Source organism: Jaculus jaculus, chromosome 4 (assembly GCF_020740685.1).
Source record: "Jaculus jaculus isolate mJacJac1 chromosome 4, mJacJac1.mat.Y.cur, whole genome shotgun sequence".
Taxonomy (NCBI): domain Eukaryota; kingdom Metazoa; phylum Chordata; class Mammalia; order Rodentia; family Dipodidae; genus Jaculus; species Jaculus jaculus.
The window spans coordinates 162,768,857-162,786,452 of NC_059105.1; the positions used below are offsets into that span (position 1 = coordinate 162,768,857).

The following is a 17,596-nucleotide window of genomic DNA, read 5'->3' on the forward strand; positions in this document are numbered from 1 at the left end:
AAGATGATTATGTATTTGTATGAATGTTTAACTGGAAATGTCCATGGATTTGGCTAATTTATATTCATCTTTAATTATATATTTTATTATATACGGATTTCTAATAGTTTTCATTTATGTAACATTTAAACTTCTTTAATTTGAGTAAATTTACTAATTAGTTCAGAAACATCACAGCTTTTTCTGAATATTTTGTTATCTTAAGAAGATAGGTGGCAAATAACAAAGTTCCCTGTCATATAAAAGAGGAAGTAGGAAGGAGGAGGGACATTTAGTTCTTCTAGGAACTTCATGTGCACATCTAGTTCTGGTCACCTAATTAGGTAGAAAGGAAAGAGAGGAGAGGCTCCATTATGCAGATCAACCAAAGCTTAAAGTGGCAAAATAGTTTCTTGGAGGACACACAACCAACCATGCTAGAATTTGGTGGTGTGCTTGGTCTGTGTGACTGCACCCTGCAGCCCACGCTGGCACCCAGAAACCATTTATAACGTTGTATGCCCAGATGCAACAAAACACAGGGCTCTCACTTCCCTGAATGCTCTCTGGAAGGAGTGTAAGATTAAGTATTTGGGGCAATCATTTTGATTTCTGTACTTGAAGCACGTTGAGAAAAGCCATCCATATTTCTCATTTATTAATTACTCAGTTAATCATGCTCTTAATTAAAAGGTATCCAGTGATACAATTTGCATTTTGAGGTATATATTGGAAAGGAAGAGATCAAGTTATCATTATTTGCAGATGACATGATTCTATACATAAAGGACCCTAAAGACTCTACCAGCAAACTGTTAGAGCTGATAAAAAAACTACAGCCATGTAGCAGGATACAAAATAAATACACAGAAATCAGTAGCCTTCATATATGCGAACAAACACAAAGAGGATGAAATCAGAGAATCACTACCATTAACTGCTGGGGCCTCATGAAATTAGAAAGATTTTGTACGGCAAAGGACACTGTGAATAAAGCAAAGAGGCAACCTACAGAATGGGAAAAAAATCTTTGCCAGCTATACATCTAATAGAGGATTAATATCTAGGCTATACAAAGAACTCAAAGAATTAAATAATAAGAAATCAAACAAGCCAATTAAAAAATGGGTTGTGGGGCTGGAGAGATGGCTTAGTGGTTAAGCGCTTGCCTGTGAAGCCTAAGGACCCCGGTTCGAGGCTTGGGTCCCCAGGTCCCACGTTAGCCAGATGCACATGGGGGCGCACGCATCTGGAGTTCGTTTGCAGAGGCTGGAAGCCCTGGCGTGCCCATTCTCTCTCTTTCCCTCTATCTGTCTTTCTCTCTGTGTCTGTCGTTCTCAAATAAATAAATAAAAATTTAAAAAAAAATGGGTTGTGGAACTAAATAGAGAGTTCTCAAAAGAAGAAATATGGATGGCATATAAGCATCTAAAAAATGTTCTACATCCCTAGTTATCAGGGAAATGCAGATTAAAACTACATTGAGATTCCACCTTATTCCTGTCAGATTGGACGAAAACAAATGACCATAAATGCTGGTGAGGATGTGGAAAAAGAGGAACCCTTCTACACTGTTGGTGGGAATGAAATCTGGTTCAGCCATTGTGGAAATCAGTGTGGAGGTTCCTAAGACAGCTAAAAATAGATCTACCATATGACCCAGCTACAGCACTCCTAGGCATATATCCTAAAGACTCATCAAATTAGAAATACTTGCTCAACCATGTTTATTACTGCTCAATTCACAATAGCTGGGAAATGGAACAAGCCTAGATGTCCCTCAACTGATGAGTGGATAATGAAGATATGGCACGTTTATGCAATGGAGTTCTACTCAGCGGTAAAGAAAAATGAAGTTATGAAATTTGCAAGAAAATGGACAGGTCTGGAAAGGATTATACTAAGTGAGGTAACCCAGGCCCAGAAAGCTAAGCGTTGCATGTTCTCTCTTATATGTGGATCCTAGCTACAGATGAGTGGACTTCTGTGTGAGTAGGAAGAAAACTCAGTAGCAAAGGCCAGTAAGCTAGAAAAGAGATATAAAGGGAAGAGAAGGGAAGGGAGGCGGGTACTTAATAGGATGGTATTGTATATATGTAAGTAGGAGAATAGATTAATGGGGATGAAAAGGCCCAAAGTGAGGTCAGGGGAAGAGATTGAGTAAAGGAAAGGTGGAGGGAGGGCTAATCAAAAGCTAAGAGGATATAAATACTTCATATGGAAACCTACTTTTTTGGACAGTGGAACACTCAGGAGCCATAGATTGTTGTTAGCAAATTTTCAGTGCCAGGGATGGGATACCTTCCAGTGAGTTATTGGCCAGGGAGGTCCCTGATGCCCCCAAAACATTATAGGCCATTGCCTTGGTTTCCCATCAGAACTAGATGGTAAGACCCTATTGCCGAAGACTCCATGTACTTGGGCTGCAAGGCCACTGAGAAATCCTGCTGGAACTGAGCTGATAACCTCCTCCATGTAGACCAGTTGACAGAAAGCTGGAAGAATACAGTTCAATGGGAGAAAGACAATTCACCAATGAAGATACTCAACAGTGGACATCGCAAGCCTTATATTTGGCCAGTTAGGCCAAATGAGCCAATGTGTGCAATAGTGGCACATCTGTCATGGTGGAAACCAATTGCCCTCTAATTGGGCTAGAGGTCTGCTCCATAGGAGGGTATATATCCCTGATACTATACTTATCAAACTGCCCAGTGAGCTCTTCTCTTAATGTTCATACCCTTTATAATGCTACTCTCACTTTTGGTAGAGAACCTTCTCTTTTCAGATGGCAGTGACCTTGGGATGACTCAGAAGGTATAATGGTGCTGGAAAGAAGTGACAGGAGTGCTCAGTACTGCAATATCTCTATCACACCTTCCAAGGCTCAGGGTCTATTGTGGAAGAGGTGGCGAAAAGAAAGTAAGAACCAAAGGAAGGGTAGGACTCTTTACAATGTGCTCCTCCAGACATCAAACAAACTGGATATCCATGACCTCAAAGGGCCTGACACTCTGCACACAAGACCATCATAATAGGAGGAAAAGATCATGACATCAAAATAGAGAGACTGATTGAGAGGGGGAGGGGATATGATGCGAGAGTGGAGTTTCAAAGGGGAAAGTGGGGGGGGAGGGCATCATCATGGGATTTTTTTTATAATCATGGAAGTTGTTAATAAAAAAAATTGAAAAGAAAAATTATTTATTTATTTTAGAGTGGGAAAGAGGGGGAGAGAGAGAGAGAGAGAGAGAGAGAGAGAGAGAGAGAGGGAGAGAATGGGTGCGCCAGGGCTTTCAGTCACTGCAAATGAACTCTAGATCCATGTGCCACCTTGTGCATGGGTCCTGGGGAATTGAACCGGGGTCTTTTGGCTTTGCAGGCAAGTGCCTTAACCACTAAGCCATCTCTGAAGCCCTTTAAAAATTTAAAAAAAAATTATTTATTTATTTGAGAGCGACAGAGAGAGAAAGAGGCAGAGAGAAAGAATGGGCATGCCAGGGCTTCCAGCCACTGCAAAAGAACTCCAGGGGCATGCTCCCCCCTCTGCATCTAACGTGGGTCCTGGGGAATTGAGCCTCGAACTAGGGTCCTTAAGCTTCACAGGCAAGTGCTTAACCACTAAGCCATCTCTCCAACCCTCTCCAGCACCCCCACCTTTTTCTTCCCTGAGGTAGGGTCTCACTCTAGCTCAGGTGACTTGGAATTCAGTCTATATTCTCAGAATGGCCTCGAACTCACAGCGATCCTCCTACCTCTGCCTCCCGAGTGCTAGGATTAAAGGCGTGCGCCACCATGCTCAGCTCCAGCACTTTTTTTTTTTTTTTAAAAACCTAATTCAGGCCTTGCTCAATTATAGCTCCATTGTTGGACTATAATATATCATTAGCAACCTCCCAGGGAATTTAAACATCCCTGCATATTTTTCTTTTCCATTTACCTGGGGGGCTCTGGGAACATAAGGAGTTCAAACTTGTACATCTGGATTTACATGGATCCTGGACACTGGCCATAGTGGGTATGACCAGTGTTCTTGGCTCAGCTTTTGGCACACAGTGGCCACAGCAACAAGTTTTGCTGAAGGATAGAAGAATCTGGGCCATTGTTAGAAAGGCCTCTCGTTTCTCCCTGGTGTCGGTTGCTCGTTTGGCCTTAGGGGAGCCTCAGTGCCTTCAAGGAGATTCTTTCTCAGGCAGCCAGATCAGCCACATTGCAGAGGTCATGACTGGCACGCACAGGCCAGTTGGACCGCTCTCTAAGCTAGACCCATGAATAAATAGACTGTGAATGATAGAAATTCAGATAACACCAGTATTGAGGGCCAAGGGTAAATATCTGGAGAGGGCAAGTTCAACACCATTACTGATCAGCCTTGACTGGGCACGGGCTCATTTGTCAGGGACCAACTCCATTCGTGGTGGTTCAACAAACAGAAAGAAGGCAATTTCTTCTTTCAGGAAATTTAAAGCAAGGTTATAGCGAAATAGATTTAATGCCTTAGATGAACGAGACTCAGCATTATTCCTATTATTATTTTTGTTTTTGTTTTTGTTTTTTTTTGAGGTAGGGTCTCACTCTAGCCTAGGCTGACCTGGAATTCACTGTGTAGTCTCAGGGTGGCCTCGAACTCAAGCAATCCTCCTACCTCTGCCTCATGAGTGCTGGGATTAAAGGTGTTTGCTACCACGCCTGGTTGAGACACAGCATTCTTAAAGGAGAAAATGGGAGTGGTGTGGATAAAAATGAGAGAGAGAGATAGTAGCCCTTCCCAGTTACAACAAGAGTCCAGAAAGGAACAGAAATGTTCCCTGTGAGTATGCTTTTCTAAAGATGGTTTTGCTACAAAACTTTTTATATTTATTTATTAATTTTTTTTGTTTATTTTTATTTATTTATTTGAGAGCAACAGAGAGAGAGAGAGAGAGAATGGGCATGCCAGGGCTTCCAGCCACTGCAAACGAACTCCAGACGCGTGCGCCCCCTTGTGCATCTGGCTAACGTGGGTCCTGGGGAATCGAGCCTCGAACTGGGGTCCTTAGGCTTCTCAGGCAAGCGCTTAACCGCTAAGCCATCTCTCCAGCCCTATATTTATTTTTATTTATGAGACAGAGAGAGAGAGAGAGAAGGAGAAATAAAGAAAGAAAATGGGCATTCCAGGGCCTCCATCTACTGCAAACAAACTCCAGGTGCATGTGTCACCTTGTGCATCTGGCTTACATGGGTACTGGGGAGTCAAGCCTGGGTCCTTAGACTTCTCAGGCAAGTGCCTTAACCGCTAAGCCACCTCTCCAGCCCATGCCATAAGGTTTTAAAAATGGGGATCCCTCCTTGACTTTTTCACTAAGATCAGGTGGCAAAGAGAGAAAGAGCAAGCAACTGCTGCATGGATGGATTCCAAGAGCCGGGATTAGCTTGGAAAAATGCAGGTGGGGGCGGGAGTCAAGGCAGAGGGAGGGAGACGGGGCCCAGTTTGAGCAGGAAAGGTGTGAGGCAGCCCAGCCATGGTTCGAGGGCAAGGACACGTGGATAGGCAAGAAGTGCTGAAGCTGTGAAGAGAGGGTTTCTAATATGTTTGCTCCTTTCCCCTCGGCTGACGGCAACGGTGGCACACAGTAGCCAAGGAAGCCAGGTTTGTCTTCTGAGGTAACAAACAGAAGGTGATAGAAGCTGCCTTTCGGGGGGCTCCCATGATGCCGTGATAGACACCTTCACATTCATCATCTCAGCTAAACTGAGGAATGAGTAGCTTTGCCAAAACTCATGTCTCTCTCTCTCCATATGTATGTATGTATGTATGTATGTATGTGTGTGTATGTATACACACACACACACACACACACACACATATATATATGTATGTATGTATATGTATAAATTTATTTTGAAGCACAGAGAGCTAGAGCTAGAAGGAAGACAGACAGAAAGAGAGAGAGAGGGAGAGAATGGGCATGCCAGGGCCTCTAGCCACTGTATACAAACTCCAGATGCATGTGCCCCCTTGTGCACCTGGCTTACATGGGTCCTGGGGAATTGAACCTGGGTCCTTTGGCTTTGCAGGCAAACATCTTAACCACTAAGCCATTTCTCCAGCCTTTTTAAAAAATATGTTTATATTTATTTATTTATTTGAGAGAGACACAGAGAGAGAGAGACAGAGAGAAAAGCATGGAGAGAGAGAGAGGGAAAGGGAGAGGGAGGGGGAGAGAGAGAGAGAGAGAGAATGGGCACATCAAGGCCTCTAGCCACTGCAAATGAACTCCAGATGCATGCTCCCCTTGTGCATCTGGCTTACGCCGGTCCTGGGGAGTCAAATCTGGGCCCTTTGGCTTTGCAGGCAAGTGCCTTAACCACTAGACCACCCCTCCAGCCCTTTCATGTCTGTTTTTGGTGTGTGTGTATATGAGTGCAGGCCTGTGTTTGCCACAGCATGCATGTGGAGGTCAGAGGAGCCCTGAGTATTTTCTAATCTTGTCTGAGGGAGGGTTTCCTGTTTACCACAGGCTAGCTGGCCCGTGAATTGATGGATTTCTCTTTCTTTGCCTGTCTTCTTGCCCTAGGCAAACTGGGATGATGGATGCTGTAACCCACCAGCTTGACGTGGGTTCTGGGGATCTGAACTTGGCAAGTGGTTTAGCCACACAGTCATCTCCCGAGTCCTTATGTCTGTTTCTCACTGCTGCTGTAACCAATTACCTCAATGTTATAGACAACGTTATCTTAACAGTTTGGGGAGCAGCCGTCTGAAACGAGTGTCACTGGGTGAAACTCATGATATTGGGGCTTGAGAGATGACTGAGTGGTTAAGGCACTTGCCTACAAACCCTAATGATCTGAGTTCGATTCCCTAGTAGTAGCCACGAAAGCCAGATGCACAAGGAGGCACATGCATCTGGAGTTCGTTTGCAGTGGCTACAGACCTTGGTGCGCTCGTTCTCTTTTCCTCTCTTTGCTTGCAAATAAATAAATACTATTTTTTTTTAAATCACGGTGTTGCTAGGGGTACGCTCCTTAAGGAGCTAAGAAGAGAAACTATTTTCTTCCGTCTTAGAAATGAAGAAAAGGAGGCTTGGAGAAAGTTTCCCCGAAGGCCACACTGCTAGAGTTCAGGCCCTGAGACTCAGGCCCAGGTCTGCCTGGCTCCAGGTTATTTGCTCAGCACCACAGTTCACCAAGTCCTGCCACACCACTAATGTCTTGCGTAGAAACAGGCACACCTGGCTGCCTTTCTTGCTAACCCAGGAATAACGAGGACAAACCTGCAAGGTGTTCTCTCCCTCTACTTTTTAATTTCAGTACTCTGAAGGCAGAGGTAAGAGGATCACTGTGAGTTTGAAGCCAACCTGAGACTACATAGTGAATTCCAAGTCAGCCTGGCCATAGAGCAAGACCCTACCTCAAAAAAAAAAACCAAAAAAACAAACAAACAAACAAAAAAAACTGGCTAGGGGGCTGGAGAGATGGCTTAGCTTGCCGTGAAGCCTAAGGACCCAGATTTGACTTCCCAGAGCCCACATAAGCCAGACACCCAAGGTGACGCATGCACACAAGGTGGTTGCAGTGGCTGGAGGTCCTGGCATGCCAGTTCTCTCTCTCTCTATCTCTCATAAAAAAATAAAATAAAATAAGGGCTGGAGAGATGGCTTAGTGGTTAGGCGCTTGCCTGTGAAGCCTAAGGACCCCAGTTTGAGGCTCAATTCCCCAGGACCCACGTTAGCCAGATGCACAAGCTGGCACATGTGTCTGGAGTTCGTTTGCAGTGGCCGGAGGCCCTGGCGCACCCATTCATTCTCTTTTTCTCTCTCTCTGCCTCTTTCTCTCTCTGTCTATTGCTCTCAAATCAATAAATAAAAATAAAAAAGTTAAAAATAAATTAATTAAAAAAAAAATAAACCGGGCAGGACATAGCTCGTTCGAAGATGATGAAATGAGGTAAAATGCAGAGTGGCTAGGAGCCACTATCGCTTTTTACAAACATGAGGAATTATTAATAATGACCAGGGGACATTGAGGAAAGAGCACTGGACGAAGGTTCTGGTTGATGCACGGGAGACACGTGCAGCAAAGGACAGAGGCTCTCGTGGTGACCGCTCCCGCACGCAGGCGGTTTCAGGTGGAGGAGAAGGCGCTTCAGCTTCCCACCTTTGTCTCCGGGAGGGGACAGGGGAGCCTCTCACACCCTTGCCCACTTGGGCTCGTTTTCATTTTCCTCTTGACATTTGTGGTTAAAATCTCTTTAAAAGAGAAAAAGTTTTCCCACCCATGCCGGGGTGTGGCCAGAGTCAGGTACCAAGTGGCTCTTGTCCACCCACGTGGGAGGGGCTCAGTGCATTCCACTGGCATTCCTTACTGGGTCACTGCTGCCTTGCCCATGTCCTGGCTTTGGGCAGCTCCGAGGCCTCTGCTCTTGTCTTCAGGCACGTCGATGACCTCTGAGGTTGTCTTTGTGTGGGAGGGGGAATGCTTTCTCTCCCCTGCCCCCCGCTTTGCATCTTTCCTCCTAGTATCACCTGGGTAGGGCTTTTTATTTATTTTTTTTTTGGTTTTTCAAGGTAGGGTCTCACTCTGGTCCAGGCTGACCTGGAATTAACTATGTAGTCTCAGGGTGGCCTTGAACTCATGGCGATCCTTCTAGGTAGGGCTTTTTACATGCTATTGTAAGAGGCTCCAAAATAGAAGTGAGGGCTCTTCTATTTGTTCTGGGTCCAGTGGGGCATACTGCCTGCCACAGACCAGGCACTCCATCATTTTGCTAAATGATAAAGTAGATAGGATAATGTTTACTCCAATGAGTGAACGAGTTGCTGAGTGTATGAGTTAGTAACCTGCCTAGAACTTATTGCAGAGTGGGTGAGGGAGCATGTGATGAGGTGGAATCTCAGCCTTACCAGAAGTTAGCAGTTCTGTGACCCCAGGAATCTTGTTGAGCTTCATTTCTAGATAAGAATTGTCATATCTCACTGCAAGAGATGCAGTAAGCATTAACGAGAATATATGCAAAGTTCTCATGCCATATTAGTAATCTGGCCATTACGTTTCTTTGCTTTCATCTCAGTTTCTTTCTTTTTTTTTCCTTTTTCTTTATTTGTGAGAAAGAAAGAGGCAGAGAAAGGGGGGCAGAGAGAGAGAGAGGAAGGGAGAGAGAAACAGGTGTGCCAGGGCCTCCAGCCACCACAAATGAACTCCAGATGCATGTGCCACCCTGTGCATCTGGCTTACATGGGTCCTGTGGGATCGAACCTGGGTCCTTTGGCTTTGCAGGCAAGTGCCTTAACTGCTAAGCTATCTCTCCAGCCCCTCACCTCAGTTTCTTTCTTTTTAAAATTTTTTTGTTTATTTTTATTTATTTGAGAGCAACGGACAGAGAGAGAAAGAGGCAGAGAGAGAGGGAGAGAGAATGGGCATGCCAGGGCTTCCAGCCACGGCAAACGAACCCCGGACACATGTGCCCCCCTTGTGCATCTGGCTAACGTGGGTCCTGGGGAACCCATCCTTGAACTGGGGTCCTTAGGCTTCACAGGCAAGCACTTAACTGCTAAGCCATCTCTCCAGCCCCTCCGGTCAGTTGTATAGCTGGGTTTGTCAGAGAGCATTCTTAGGGAGACCTTTGAACTTGGGCGGATTGGCCTTTTCTTTTCCTCCTCTCTCTCTTCCCTCCTTCCTTCTCTCTGTCTCTGTTTATCTCTTTCTTTTTCATGTTGCTGTGAGGACATTTTTTTTAAGAGGTGAGAGAATTTAAATCAGTAGTGTTTTGGGCAGGGTTGGAGAGATGGCTTAGTGGTTAGGGCCTGCAAAGCCACAGGACCCAGGTTTGATGCTCCAGGACCCATGTAAGCCAGATGCACAAGGCAGTGCATGCGTCTGGAGTTCGTTTAGAGTGGCTGAAAGCCCTGGATTGCCCATTCTCATTCTCTCTCTCTCTTTCTCTCTGCCTCTTTCTATCTCTCCAGCAAATAAATAAAATAAAATCCTCTGTTTAAAAAAAAAAAAAATCAGTAGTGTTTTTTTTCATTTCATTTCATTTCTTTCTTTCTTTTTTTTTTTTCTTTTCAAGGTAGGCTCTTACTCTAGCCTGGGCTGATCTGGAACTTACTTTGTAACCCAGGGTAGTAGAAAACTCTCAGTGATCCTCCTACTTCAGCCTCCCACGTGCTGGGATTAAAGGCATGTGCCACCATACCCTGCTAGTAGTTTTGTGTGTGTGTGTGTGTGTGTGTGTGTGTGTGTGTGAGGTAGGGTCCCACTCTAGCCCAGGCTGACCTGGAATTCACCATGGAGTCTCAGGGTGGCCTTGAACTCATGGCGATCCTCCTACCTCTGCCTCTCGAGTGCTGGGATGAAAGACGTGTGCCACCACCCCTGGCTTTTTTTTTTTTTTTTGCATGAGAGAGAGAGAGAGAGAGAGGGAGAGACAGAGAGAGAGAGGGAGAGAGAGAATTGGTACACCAGGGCCTCCAGCCACTGTAGTGGACCTCCAGGTGTCTGCACCACCTTTTGTGCATATGCGACCTTGTGCATAAGTCACCTTGTGTGTCTGGCTTATGTGGGATCTAGGGAGTTGAACATGGGTCCTTAGGCTTTGCAAGCAAGTGCTTTAGCCATTAAGCCATCTCTCCAGCCCCCCCTTTTTGGGATAGCCTCTCTTTTTTCTTTCTTGAGACAGGGTCTCATGTGTCCCAGGCTGGCCTCAAACTTGAAATGCAGTTTAGGCTGGCCTTGAACTCCTGATCTTCCTGCCTGCATTTTCCTAACGCTGGGATTCTATGTGTGTGCCACCATGCCTGGGTAATGTAAGGCTAAGAAGTTGAACCCAGGACTCTGTGAATGCCATGCAAGCACTCGACCAACTGAGCCACATCCCCTGCCAGGATTATGTTCTCAATAGAAGCAAAAAATGATTGTTTTCTGATCACTCCCAAGACCACTTGATCCCTTCTTCCAGCTCCCACAGCCAGCTGCTGACTTCTGACTGCAATGAATCCAGTAACTTCTGTTCCCACTCCACCCAGTGCTTCTGTGTAAAGCAGAGCCTCCAACTGCAGGGACAACGTGTCTTAATACCAAAATTGAGTATTTTAATATCTTGTAATTTGAAGAAAAATTTGCTGATTAAAATTTGTAATTTTTTTTTTTTGAGGTAAGCCCAACAGACTGGCCTATTTATGTTTTATTTTATTTTTTTAATGTTAGAGAGCAAGAGAGAGAAAGAGAGAGAGAGACTTGGTGCACCAGGGCCTCCAGCCACTGTAATTGAGCTCCCTGTGCACATGTGTGTCCTTGTGAGCTTGTGTCGCCTTGTGGGTCTGGCTTACATGGGACCTGGAGAATTGAACATGGGTCCTTAGGCTCCGCAAGGCAAGCACCTTAACAGCTAGCCCAGCTCTCCAGCCCAAATTTGTGATTTAAAAAAAAAAAAATTATTTGAGAGAGAGAATTGAGTATGGGTGTGCCAGGGCCTCCTGCTTCTGCTGCAAGCAAATTGCAGACACATGTGCCACTTTGTGCATCTGGCTTAATGTAGGTACTGGGGAATTGAACCTAGGCTTTATCAGCAAGTGCCTTTAACCACTGGGCCTTCTCCCCACTCCAAAACTTATGATTTTAAGTGCTTCCCCTCATAATTTTTTTTAATTCTTAGGTGGTATAAGTACCTGTCTGTATTGAAATTTTGTTCATGTACAAATGTAGGCAAAATGATCGCTTTAATTATCTTGAATGTAGCAAATCAACAGGGTGAGATGTTCCACAGAGATGAATGACCCCCGTAACGGCCAGTCACGTCACCTTGAGAGCCACTGGCCTAAAGACAAGTCTCATCTCATGTCACTTTTCCTAGTAACTTCCCAGAGCTCCCTGAAACCCATCAAAGGAGAGCCCGAGGGAGCTTCCTGTCACCCACAGGCTTTCCCAGTGTTCCGTTGTCACATGACATCACTTGACCAGCATTTCTTCACTGCTGACCCATCCCTTCAGACTCAGCTTGGCTCCCATCTCACTGTGCTGGGCTCAGATGTGAGAACCTCTTGGGTTTTCAGTTCTTGGCGACTGAACAAGGCTTTCCTTTTATTTATTTATTTAAGAAAGAGGGAGAGAGAGAGAGAGAGAGAGATATTGAAAATGGGCACGCCAGGGCCTCCAGCCATTGCAGACGAACTCCAAATGCATGCGCTCCCTTATGCATCTGGCTAACATGGGTCTTGGAGAGTTGAACCAGGATCCTTTGGCTTGCAGGTAAATGTCTTAACCACTAAGCCATCTCTCCAGCCCAGCTTCCCTTTTCTTTGCTCCTGTTTTATTTAGTCCAACCGTTCTATTCTAGTAAGTGGACGAGAGGTTGGACAACCAGAGAGATCAAGGCCGCCGCTCCCCAGTTCCAGGAGGCTGCCTGCTCCTCTTGGGGTCCTGGTTGAGCTTTGGCTGTCTCTCCCTGTTCTGCCTGTTGAACACTTTGTCATCTTCTGAAGACTTGAAAAACTCCTTTAAAAAAATTTTTTTTTTTTTGCTGTTTTTATTTATTTATTTGAGAGTGACATACAGAGAGAGAAAGAGGGAGAGAGAGAGAGAGAGAGAGAGAGAGAGAGAGGAGAGAATGGGCACGCCAGGGCTTCCAGTCTCTGCAAACGAACTCCAGACGCGTGCGCCCCCTTGTGCATTTGACTAACGTGGGACCTGGGGAACCGAGCCTCGAACCGGAGTCCTTAGGCTTCACAGGCAAGTGCTTAACTGCTAAGCCATCTCTCCAGCCCCCAATTTCTTTTTTAAAATGCATGTATGTGTGTGGGTACATGTACATGTGTGTGCAGGTGCATGTGGAGGCCAGGAGATAAACCTGGGTGCCACCTTCAGTAACATTGTCCACCTCCCTTGAGATAGGGTCCCTCATTGCCCTTGAGCTTGATAATTAGGCTATACTAGCTGGCCGGCCAGCCTCAGGGATACTTCTTTCCACTTCCCCGTTATTGGGAATAACAGGCTTTAAGCCACCATGCCCAGAACTTGATGTAGGTACTGAGGATCGAACTCAGGTTGCCATGCTTGTGAGGCAGCCGTTTTAGGGACTGAATTATCTCCTTGGCCCCTCTCCCTCACTCGTGAGATGCTACAATTACAGAATGGTACAGAAAAGAGTAATTCTTTGCTTCCAATGAAACCCTACCTTGCAAAACCAGTCACGTTACCTAAATAAAAACAGATGTAGGGGCTGGAGAGATGGTTTAGCGGTTAAGTGCTTGCCTGTGAAGCCTAAGGACCCCGGTTCGAGGCTCGGTTCCCCAGGTCCCACGTTAGCCAGATGCACAAGGGGGCGCACGCGTCTGGAGTTCGTTTGCAGAGGCTGGAAGCCGTGGCGCGCCCATTCTCTCTCTCTTCCTCTATCTGTCTTTTTCTCTGTGTCTGTCACTCTCAAATAAATAAATAAATAAAATTAAAAAAAAAACAACAGATGTAGGAGAAGCCCGTCTTGAGTCTCATGGTGAGCCATCCATGGCTCTTTGTGAGTGATTTTTTTTTTTTTCAGATCTTTTCTCATGCTGATAGTAAAAAAAGAAAAGAAAGATACCCCAAGAAGGAAACAGACCTCAGTTGGAAGTAGGACTTAAAGTCAGATTGGGCTAGAATGAGACCCTACCTCAAAAAAAAAAAAAAAAATTCAAGGTTGGGGCTAAAGGGCTGGGTGTTGTGACGGCCGTCTGCTATCTTGGCACTTGGGAGGTTGAGGGAGGAACGTTGTGAGCTCGAGGCTAGCTTACACTACGTAGTGAGATGCTGTCTTAAAACAGCAATTGAACAGTAGGAAAAAGTAAAAAGAGAGAGAGAGAGAGAGAGGAGAGAGGAGCTTGAGTTGGTAATGTGGTGTGCCCTTCAGTCCTGCCTTCCCATAGTATGTAGAGACTATTTCACACGTGTGACCTTCTGGAACTGTTCATATCATTCTAACCTAGTGCTTCCCTCACATAGGTTACATTTCCTTGCCTGGTGGGGCTGGAAAAGGAATAGACAGGATGAAGAAGCTGGGCATGGTGGCGCACGCCTTTAATCCCAGCACTCGGGAGGCAGAGGTAGTAGGATCGCCGTGAGTTCGAGACCACCCTGAGACCACAGAGTGATTTCCAGGTCAGCCTGAGCTAGACCCTACCTCGAAAAAGCAAAAATAAGTAAATAAATAAATAAAATAAAATAAAATTAAAATAAAATTTAAAAAAGCAAAAAAAAATAAAATAAAATAAAGAAATAGACAGGATGAGGTGAATTACAAAGTGGTTAGTGGCAGAGGCAGGTGTGCCTTACACATCTCACGGGGAAGTGTGTTCTTCACCTTAATGGTTTCCATGTAAAGCAATACCCCTCATGGGCCCCACCACGTGGAAGAACTCACTGACCTCACATTGCTCAAAGCCCTAGGAGTTTCTTTGCTTTTGGAGGTGCTAATTTTCAAAAAGACTACAGATGTATGCCTTGTTTGTTTTTTTTTTCCCCTTGTGTTTTTATTCAGCTCTTTTGCCTATAAACGTGTTCATACTCAGCGTGTTGATTCTTTCAGACACATTGAATAGGCCTGTACACAATTACTCACTAAGCAAACCGATTTTCAAAGAAGACACAGAAGAGACGTGACACTCCTTCACCAAACATGAGATCATTTTTTTTTTCAAGTTCATTATCTCTTTTCCTCCCCTTTTCCAGCAGAGCATGCACAATCCACACCTCAAACTCTACTCACGCTAGAGAAATTTGGATTAGCAAAAGGAGGGAGGAAGAAGGAAGGGTGGGGTGGGGGAGAGATAGGAGAGGGGGAAACGACAGACATAATTCGCCGTTGCCTCAGCCCTGACTCTGAAGTTCAGGACAAGGGTGAACAGTTGCCTGGCTTAGAATATATAATGGACATGGCTGGAGATGTTTTAGATCGGGAATATTGATAGGCTGTTTACATTTAGAGTAAGATGGGTCTGGCAAAGACAGAGAAGCGTATTCATGTGGGCTGGGAGACAGCTCTCCACGCTCTCCACTGATGCTCATGGTCTGAGATCCAGGACTGAGTGTATCAATGGCTGAGGTGTCCACAGGTGTGGGCAATGGAGGAAGATGCCCAGCCCCGGGGCTCGAGTGCCACGGAGGACCCTTGAGGGGCCCTTCTCACCAGTGTGGCACTTGTTCCACTTAAGGTAGTGGTGGTCCCTCAGGTTTGGGGACAGCCTGAGTGGCCGTCAAGATTCCGGAGCAAGGTAGAGCAAGAATGTAAGCAGGAGATGTTAAAAAAAAAAAAAGAAGAAGAAGAAGAAGAAGTTGTGAGCCAGGCGTGGTGGCGCACGCCTTTAATCCCAGCACATCTGAGGCAGAGGCAGGAGGAGAGACATGAGTTCGAGGCCACCCTGAGACTACATAGTGAATTCCAGGTCAGCCTGGGTTAGAGCGAGACTGTAGCTCATAAAAATAAAACAACAACAACAACAACAAAATCCAACAAAAGAGAGAAATAAAATAAAATAAATCCCGACTTTTTTTTTTTTTTTTAAACTTTTCTTGACCACATGGTGTCCAAGGCCCACTTGGATTTCGGAGTCTTTCTAGGCACTTTACAAAAATGAGAGTGGAGTTTTAACCCCACCATAGCAGGAAGCTAAAGAATTTTTCTTTACTAAAAACCTTAATCATAAGGACATCAGGCCTGCCATGGTGGCGCATGCCTTTAATTCTAGCACTCGGGAGGCAGAGATAGGAGGATCGCTGTGAGTTCGAGGCCACCCTGAGACTACATAGTAAGTTCCTGGTCAGCTTGGGCTAGAGTGAGACCCTACCTGGAAAAAGCACAAAAATAACAAGATGACGTGTTACATGTTATGTAACTGAAATACAAATACAGAAAGCCCAAGTGGGCTCTTTCTTGTTTGCTTATCACACTCTACGCAGGCAAGAAATGGTCAACAAATATTGTCTTTAATTTTTTTTTTTTCTTTTGGTTTTTTGAGGTAGGGTCTCACTCTAGCCCAGGCTGACCTGGAATTCACTATGGAGTCTTAGGGTGGCCTCGAACTCACAGCGATCCTCTTAGTTCTGTCTCCCGAGTGCTGGGACTAAAGGTGTGTGCTGCCACGCCGGGCTGTCTTTAATTTTTAAAAGACATCAAAATTAATAAAAATTTGCTAACATTTAAAAAATGTCTAATGCTCATTAGAAGTGAGGATCTTAGACTTATAAACATAACCATAAATATAAACATAAAATAACACTGGTGCTGGGTTTTGAAACTTAAATTGCATTTTGTGTAGAAGTGTTAAAAAACAAAAAGTATATTTAGGATCTGCATATCGTGGTGGACCAACTAATTGGTGGAAAGTAGAAATAAATTCTGTAGAAAATAGCCTTCACTAGATGAAGCTAATTTGCTGACTTATTGCCACTGACACACAGATTAAGCTGCACTGATTGTGGAAAAGACCCGTGAATAAATTACTTCACAAATCCTATTACGAGTTCACAAAACCATATGATTTATGATGAGAAAAGACAACTTTTTATTTATTTATTATTTTTTTGCCAAAAGGAAAGATTATCAAAGAAGAATATGGCTCAGAAAAGTTGCAAGATCTCAAATTACAAAAAAGGGACAGACCATTCACGCAGTGGGGGTGCCCCTCTGTGCCACCTGGCTAGCTTGCCCCCCCCCACCCCCGGGACTACATGGCAAAGCCCCTTTACTCACAGACCTGTGCCTGGTCTTCTTCCTCCTCCTCTTCCTCCTCCTTGCGCTGCACAGCCCACAGTGCAGTGTGCACCAGCCCAAGGCGCTTTTCTAATGGCAGCTCTCTCAACCTCCAGGCCCAGGAAAGGGTGGTCTGGGATTGGGAGGAGGCATCTCACATGGGCCGAACCCGAGCATGCCTCGCCCAGCAGGAAGCTCCGTTGGCATGTGCCTGCTGCATCTCTGACCTCCACACGCACTTCTCAAGGCTCTGCTCACCACCTGTTTGGATTTGGTTTTACTTGTTTCTTTTTCTTTCTTTCTCCCTTCCTTCCTTCCTTCCTTCCTTCCTTCCTTCCTTCCTTCCTTCCTTCCTTCCTTCCTTCCTTCCTTCCTTCCTTCCTTTCTCCCTCCCTCCCTCCCTCTCTCCCTCCCTCCCCCTCTCTCTCTCCCTTTCTTTCTTTCTTTCTTTCTTTCTTTCTTTCTTTCTTTCTTTCTTTCTTTCTTTCTTTCTTTCATTCTTCCTTTCTTTCTGGCTTGGTTAGATTAGTAACTTTTGACTTTGTGTATTTAAAGGCCTGTTCGTTCTCTCTTCTTTGAATGATGCCCGTACCTTTCTACCTGTGCAGGTCAGGGGCCAGTTTCAATCTCTGTAGCTCACATGCTATATTTACAGAGATGGGCTGGCAATTGCCCCAGTAATGATCACATCATGTAGGTAGTTCAAAAGTGAACAAAGGGCCAAGCGATCTGGAAACCAACAGGTGGGGAGAAGTGCAGGCAAAGAGAGGGGGCTCAAGTAATTATCTGATGATGTCCGATTTGTTCCTCGCTCTTTCCCCTTCCCCTTTTCCTTCTGGAGCCACTGTGAGTCATACAGCACCAATAATATTGCTCTTTTAAAATTTTATTTATTTGAGAGAGAGAGAGAGAGAGAGA

The 17,596-nt window shown here is 45.1% G+C and overlaps 1 protein-coding gene across 1 annotated transcript in view; it reads right to left on the minus strand.

Annotated features, from left to right (window-relative positions):
- Upk1b (uroplakin 1B) overlaps positions 1-16,941 on the minus strand; it is a 41,402-nt gene extending 24,461 nt beyond the window's left edge. Inside the window, exon 1 of the mRNA XM_045147905.1 lies at positions 16,683-16,941. The gene's annotated coding sequence lies outside the window, so the exon portion shown is untranslated. The remainder of the gene's footprint in view (positions 1-16,682) is intronic.
- Between the last annotated feature and the right edge of the window lie 655 nt (positions 16,942-17,596).